This window comes from Cupressus sempervirens, chromosome 3 (genome assembly GCF_028749045.1).
Source record: "Cupressus sempervirens isolate cs-2001-9-10 chromosome 3, ASM2874904v1, whole genome shotgun sequence".
Taxonomy (NCBI): Eukaryota; Viridiplantae; Streptophyta; class Pinopsida; order Cupressales; family Cupressaceae; genus Cupressus; species Cupressus sempervirens.
In genome coordinates, this window is record NC_143120.1 from 954434258 (window position 1) to 954442624 (window position 8367).

Genomic DNA, 8367 nt, shown 5'->3' on the forward strand with positions numbered 1-8367 from the left:
TTAATGATGGAAAATGGAACTTAGGAAATTGAGAATTTCCATGGTTTGCAGATAATGAATCAATTAATTAATAAAATTAATTAATTGAGGATGATAATTAGGAAGAATAATTAGAAAGAATAGGATTAAATTATGGGTTATTTAATCCTATAGAGAAAATTAGCAGATGATTGGCCAAATTGGTTAAATGAATGCGACTGTACCCTTTGATGAAAAGTGTGATGATGATATAGATCAAATAAGATGATGACTAGTAGATCAAAGCCATGATCATATTGATTTATTGAAGTAGATAATATGCCAAGGGGACATGACATGAATTGGTTGCTATGTAACATTTAACCGACATTGTAAATGCTACAGGATTGAAATTGATTGATAAGGTTTGATCATAATAACATCGATAAATATTGTCAATGTTATTAAAATGGTTGATTATGCCATGATTTTGACATTGAAAGCCTCAATAATTTCAAATATTGGATGACATGAATGATAGTTTGACCTAGCACTAAGAGCCATGACAGTACTAAGGTCAGACTGATAAGATTGATAAGTTGATAGGTTTCCAAGGCATTGAAAGCCACAACAATGCCTAGGAGTGGATAAATGATGATTGATTTGAGATGTTTGATATGTTTTAGGTTGATTAGGACCAATTTTGAGTGATTTTGAGTTGATTTGGGGTGATTTTGAGTTGATCTGATATGATTCCGAGTTGATTTGATATGATTCCAAGTTGATTTGATATGATTCTGAGTTGATATGAAATTGATATGAAAGGGGATACAAATGACAAAATATGGTCAATCTGGCCAAAAGATCAAAGTTAGTAGAATGAGAAAATGGGACAAACTAGTATGAAGAAGTGATGAGGTCATAGATGTGAACCATTTTTTAGCGTCTACATTTTTCCCCTCTTTGATACAACGTGATTTAGAGCATTGTGTCGAAGAATGCTAACAAAAAAGCAATAAAAGCATGCCCAAGTGATGCGGTATATATTTATGCCCCCTCAATAAATTGACCAACATAGGCATATGATAGGTCAATTTCATCAACAACAGGAAAACAAAGCCATAGGAACTGACAGATCAAAAATTGAAGTTAAAACGCAAAAGTTATGGCCTCCGGAGTGTAAATAAGCATTACGACCAACATAGAAAGGGTCTTTAGCACAACTATCTAGGTAGAAGAAAGCTATAAAAGGGCTTTGAAAGGATTTTGAAGGTAATTTTCACTCTCTCATTTGGAAGAAAAGAGCTCTGGAGCAAGAAGGATGGATCGACTACCTAGGGAGCAACATCATGGTGAACGGGTGCAAACCTTCCGACGATGAGCAGATTCGGGACCTCTGGTGAGTACATCGAGGCCATCTTTGTACTTTTTACTTTTTTCATGCTTTTTTCTGTATTTTGATGCTTTTTTACTAATTTTTAGGCACCTAGGAGTCTGTCGGGGGGAAAGGGGTCAGATAAGGTCAACCAGGGGTCCTGGGGCCAGTTAGGGCTTCCAAACGCCCCAATTGTGCCCAAATTGCATCCAAGTGCATCAATGACATAGTTGGAATTCCCAAGTGCATCAATGGCATATTTAGTATGACCAAGTGCATCAATGACGTAGTTGGGAACCCCAACTATGCCCTAGGATGTTCTGAGGCTCTGATTAGGGTTCGAATGGTCTTAGATTAACCTAAAACTTGGCACGGGTTAGCATATCCCTTAGGGGATGTTAGAAAAATGAGAAAATGTAGTCAAGCTGGTCAAAATGCTGAGAATTTGGTCAAACATAGGGCAAATGTGGGTCAAACTGGGATAAATGCTGACAGGGAATCATGCAAAGGGCCCGAAAAGGGTGCAAATGGACTCAGAATGACTCAAAATTTGGAATACATGTTCAAAACCCTAGGAAGAGTTCAAAACATAAGTCAAATTAGTAAAACATGTTCAAAAATTAAAACTTAGTCAAACTAGAGTCAAACTTAGTTAAACTTGGGTCAAAAGTAGGGTAAACTAGATGCAAACCATAGAAGGTTGACATAGGCTATGTGATAATGCAGGAGGAGCTACCCTTGTTATGGGTACAGGCAAATAAGCCATGGAGCCTTGCACTACTTCATCAGATGATACTTGGTGAATGAGGGATATTAGCTGGGTTGGGATTATATCATGTGACATTCATGCCAGAGGTGAGGGGGAATAGGGCTTTGCTGACAGCTTTGACAGAGAGGTGGTATTCAGAGACTAGTTCATTCCACCTACCGACTGGGGAGTCAACTATTACATTAGAGGATGTATGGCACATCCTTAGGATTTTGATCCATGGAGAGCTAGCAGTGTATGACCTGGCTACAGGGCGAGCAACTCTACATCGACTATTTGGGTGTGGAGATACAGAGCTAGAGATCCGAGATTGGATGGGACTTATTAGTGGCATGCCATGAGCGAATGATAGTTGTGATATATTGGGTGGTTGGTGGATTGTTGATACCTAATAGATGGGGACATGGATTTGCAGTTGGATGGGGTCGGGTACTAGAGCAGATGATTATGGAGGGCATGATGTTTGCTTGGGGCCCATGCATGTTGGGGATGTTATATTATTATCTGCATTAGGTAGCATATAGAGGGGGACTATCCTTTAGAACTGGTGGCACATTATTACAAATTTGGGCATATGAGCATATTGCAGTATTTAGGCCTCTAGTAGATTGAGTGTTGGTGGATGATATTCCATATGCTTATAGTTATAGAGGTGTCCTAGCCCGAGGACCATTGGGATATGTGAGGTATTTTCGCCATCAGATAGACACGATGACTCAGTTCATATGGAGACCATATAGAGCTTTCCTCAGATGGGATGATGATGACATCCACTTACCATATTGCAAGCAGGAGTGCTACCTCATAGGATGCACAGTGATTGGTCACCTGGTTATAGAGATGTACCTACCAGAGTGGGTGTAGAGACAGTTTGGGGAGACATAGGATATACCTACAGGGTTAGCACTATTTTCTTGATCTAGTGAAGAGATTTGAGAGTGGGGACCTCCTATGAGGACATAGGTAGCATATGCACATTTAGCAGAGTTACAACCGAGGCTATGGGGGGCAACAATAGATATAGTGGATGCAAGTACAACAACAACATATGATAGGTGGTTTGCATAGCATCAATCAAGACCGTTGATAGATCCAATAGTACTAGTACCTCAAGGGAGGCCACAAGATGAGGAGGATGATGAGGAGGAGGAGGATGGGGGAGAGGATGAGGAGGGATTTGATGATGACAATGATGAGGATGGAGATGACACTGAGGATGCTGAGAGGGGGGATGGGGAGGGTGATGATGAGGGTGACAAGGATGATGTGGGGGATGATGAGGGTGATGAGGATGATGTGGGGAATGATGAGGGTGAGGATGAGGGTGATGATGAGGAGGCTGCTATGGGAGAGGATGAGGGAGATGATGATGAGGAGGGGGATCCTGTGGATGACACTGAGAGAGCATTAGTACCAGTATAGGCAGGGCCTAGTCATTTAGATCTCTTGGAGGTGATTAGAGGGCTGAAAATTCAATTGGGTCAGGTTATAGGAGAGAGAGATGCAGTTACGGTGGAGAGAGATCAGGTGATGGCTGAGAGAGATTAGGCTAGGGCTGAGAGAGAGGTAGCTATGCACATGGTAGAGATGGTGGCATGAGAGTCTCAAGAGTTCATCAACAACATTAGGGATGCAAACTTCTGAGATCTAGCAACGATGATGAGCAGGGCTCACATGGAGGCATAGTATTGGTGAGATCAGTATGAGAGGGTGGTACCACCAGGGTAGAGCGTAGAGAGTTTCCATGCATCGAGGTCTCATTCCCACAAGACACAGAGGAAACAGAGTAGTGCTGGGGTGATGGGGCCTATGAGGCCACCATAGAGAGCAGAGGGATCATCCTCGAGGCCAAACAGAGACCACGAGGCCAGGGGTAGCACAGGATGACACTGACAGACTCACATATAGAGGGGCCTCTCTATGCTACCTTTTGGCTTTTATTATGCTCTTTCATGGTTCACACCTACAGGTAGTTAGTGTTGATGCAAACCATGGTCACATACTCTGATACTTTTGTGCAACATTTATGGGATGTACTTATGTAATGATGACTATATGTTATGGACTAGATGATGACTTATGTTATGATGCCTATATGTTATGTTATGCATATGCTTTAGATATTTTATGTGAATGCATTTATGCTTTTTGTGTGGACTTATATATGATGACATCATGTGTTGATTTATTGTATGTTAGGTTTAGGAAATGCCATCTTTTATTTTTTTTTGCCACATGTTTTTCTCATGAATGAATGCTAAATGTAATGTGAATGATATGGAAAGGATGTAAATGAATGCAAATGAAATGTAAAATGATATGAATGCAAATGAAATGTAACATGGATGCAAATGAAATGTGAATGTCATATTTATTGCTTTGGATCACTCTGACATATGTAGGAATGCAGGATGACAATGTTTTTGGTGTATCAGAGTACGAGACCAAGGTAACAGATGAAGAAGATGTAGAAGATCAAGGAAATGATGTGAAGAATTGTTAGTATGATGGGAAGACTTTTTCTTGTAGAAAGCACACTATATGTCAAATGGAGCTTTATTTTGATATGGAAAATAGAATGCAACACATCATGGCATAAAGGGCCAAAGTGCAAATGCAAGCATTTTGCGTAAACAAGCACGATGTAGACAAAAATGACCTTGTCCTTCCTAAGGCATATATGCATGCCCCAGACTCTCAAAGGTACATTGTAACAAATAGAAATAGAAAAAGATGACCATGAATCATCATGGCCACTCTCACAGATCAATTTATATCATTGAGTAGCATAGGGACATGATCAAAGAAAAAACAAAGCAAAAATAAATCACTCACTAAACAGTGTGAGACAACAGCTATTCTTGTCCATTATTATGTTCTTGTTAATGTTTTAGGTGCGTAGATAGTGTTTGACATGTTGATAATGTAATAGTTCTGGTTGTGGATTTACTTGATAAGTTCATAGTGACTGGTTGGATTGATTGTTGGTTCATGTTGCACAGATATTGTGATTGGCGTTGAAGCGTAGTGCTTTGATTTTCAGTTTGCAAAGTGCAAGTGTTTATGCAAAAGGGTTGGTTATCTACAGTGAACATGTACAAGGTTTATTGCAAATTTTTGACAAGTTTTATGATTTTTAGGGTTTTTTGGGATATTTGATGTTTTTGTGTAACTGATTTCTTTAGGTCATTTTACGATTTTTAGGTTTTTTCAGGACATTTTATGATTATTAGGGATTTTTTTTAGGACATGTTATGATTTTTAGTGATTTTTTCAGGATCATATTTGAATTTTTAGGATTTTTTTCACGACATTATGTGATTTTTAGTGATTTTTTCAAGATCATATTTGAATTTTTAGGATTTGTTTTAAGACATTATGTGATTTTTAGTGATTTTCTCAGGACATTTTATGATTTTTAGGGATTTTTTCAAGATCGTATAGGTATATACAAGTGTTAGCTCCAATCTGTTATGTGATAGATCCAATGGATAAAAAGCACTTAGAGGTATGCCCCTAGTTCAAATTCAAACTTACACACCATGTAGGTAATATGCCCCCAGACAAGACGCAAATTATGTACAGAGGCCAATGACAAAGTGTGTGTGTAGACAGGTGATACTTAAGCAAGGTAACAAAGGAAATTAACTAGTTCATGAGCCATGATAAGGAACCAAGGATGTCTTGCAATATGAAGGGTATGATCAAGGAATGATAGAGGGGGAAAAGACCAGATGGAATCCTGATAGATGGAGGAGCAATAACTGATTACACATCGTGCCTGTTTGCTAGGTTTTCACCATGGTACTTGCCCAAAGCACTTGTTTGCCAGGTTTTCACTTTTGGACGGAATTTTTCTCTTGAATCAAATTTTCATGCCAAGATGCCTGTTTGCTAGGTTTTCATCAAGGCATCCTTTTTTTTTCATGACATTTTTCAATTTTTTTGGTATTTTTTCAGGACTTTTAGATAGAATCAAGTGTAGTATTTGCGAAGATGCATGCTATTGATGGACATGGGCAATGGTTCACCCTCTGGAGTTGCAAGTTGATATACTTTGAATCCAAAAGATGCAGTAACTATATAAGGTCCTTCCCAATTTGGCTCAAATTTTCCTTGTTTTTCTCTGTGTTGTTGTGTCTTGTATTTTATCTTTAGGACCACATCACCTACCTCAAAATGATTACTTCAAAATTTCTTGATATAGCTCCGTTTGAGTCAATTTTGGTAAGCTTGCAAGTGTGTCAAGGCAGATCGTCTTTGTTCATCAAGAATTTCTAGCTCATGAAGCCTACATATTCGGTAATTTTCATCATCAACAACATCTTGTAGGGATACTCTTAATGATGGAATTTCAACTTCAATGGTAAGTATGGCCTCAGTGCCATAGACAGGAGAGTATGGTGTTGCACTAGTAGGAGCATGAACACTTGTTTGATATGCCCAAAGAGCTAGATTTAGCTAGAGGTGCCAGTCTCAGCCCAAATCATTGACAGTCTTTTGGAGAATCTTAATGATGGTCTTGTTAGATGCTTCTTCTTGGCCATTGCCTTGTGGATGGTAAATACTAGAATATCCATGGTATATGTTGTACTTCTCACAAAGCTTTTCTACATCTTTGTTTTGAAATGGAGTACCATGGTCACTAATAATAGCCAAGGGGACTCCATACCGACATATGATATAGTTTAGAATAAACTTGGAGATCTACTTGTCGGTGGTGAAGGTCAAGGGGACAGCTTCAACCCACTTGGTAAAATATTCTATTGCTGTGATAATGAACTTGTGACCATCAGAGGATGGAGGAGAAATAGCTCCGATGAGATCAAATGCCCATTGTGAAAAGGGCCATGGTGATATGACTGGATGCAATTCTTGTGCTGGTCCATGGATTAGATTGCTATGTATCTGACACTTATGGCATGTTTTGGCAAAGTCATGGGCATCCTATTCCATGGTGGGCCAATAATACCCAGCTCTGACAAGCTTCTTGGCTAGACTTAGACCATTGAAATGGCCTCCACATATACCTTTGTGAACCTCATGCAAGGTAGCTTCAGCTTCTTGTGAGTCAAAGCATCTGAGAAGGGTTTGGTCAAAAGATCTCTTGTAAAGGGTGTCATTGATGATGACATATCTAGCGGCTTGATAGATAAAGGCTTGATGGTCATTTTTGGATAAGTTGGGTGGTAGGATTTGGGCATGTAGGTAATCATAAATGTCTTGATACCAAGGATAGTTGGGACCAAAAAGTTCACACACAAACTCAGATTGGGAGAGCTCGAATGCTGGAATCAAAAGTTTCTCAACAAGGAATTCACAGTGTTCCACATTTTCAGGCATATTAATCATAGAAGAAATAGTAGCCATAGCATCACCTTGCTTGTTGTGTATTCTTGGTAGCTGATGAAAAGATATAGTAACAAATTTAGACTTAAGGAAGTCTGCCATCTACTTGTAGGGCATTAGTTTATCATCTTTGGTTTCGTAGTCATCATTAACTTGGTGGATGACCAACTGGGAATCCCCAAAGACTTTTAAATGTTGAATGTTCCATTGGATAGCTATCTTGAGCCCTGTAATTAGTGCCTCATATTCTGCTATGTTGTTCATACAGTGGAATGCAATCCTATATGACTTGGGGATTATGTCTCCTTGAGGAGTGATAAACATAATACCAGCTCCTGAACCATTTCATGTATGTGATCCATCAAAATAAAGCTTCCATTTGTTAGCTACATCCATGTGAAATATGGCTTCATCTGGAAAGTCTATTAGCATGGGATGATCATCTGACATAGGCACTTTTGCTAATTGATCTTCTATCACTTGCCCTTTGATTGCTTTTCTATCTACATATTCTATGTCAAATTCACTAAGGACCATGACCCATTTGGCTAAGCGTCCTATGAGAGCAGCCCTACTAAGGAGATATTTTAGTGGTTCAATCTTAGAGATGAGCATTATTTTTTGATGGAGCATGTAATATCTAAGCTTTTGGGTTGCAAAGACAACAACAAGGTATGCTCATTCAATTAGTGAATAATTTAGCTCATAGCCCACAAGTGTTCTACTGATGTAATATATGGCTCGCTCTCTTCCTTGTTCATCATTTTGTGCTAGGAGAGCCCCTAATGTTGTATCTATAGTAGATATATATAAGATAAATGGTTTGCTTGGAATAGGAGCCATTAAAACTGGTGGATGTAGAAGATAATCCATGAGTTGTTGGAAAGATTCTTGGTACTGCTTATTCCATTGAAAG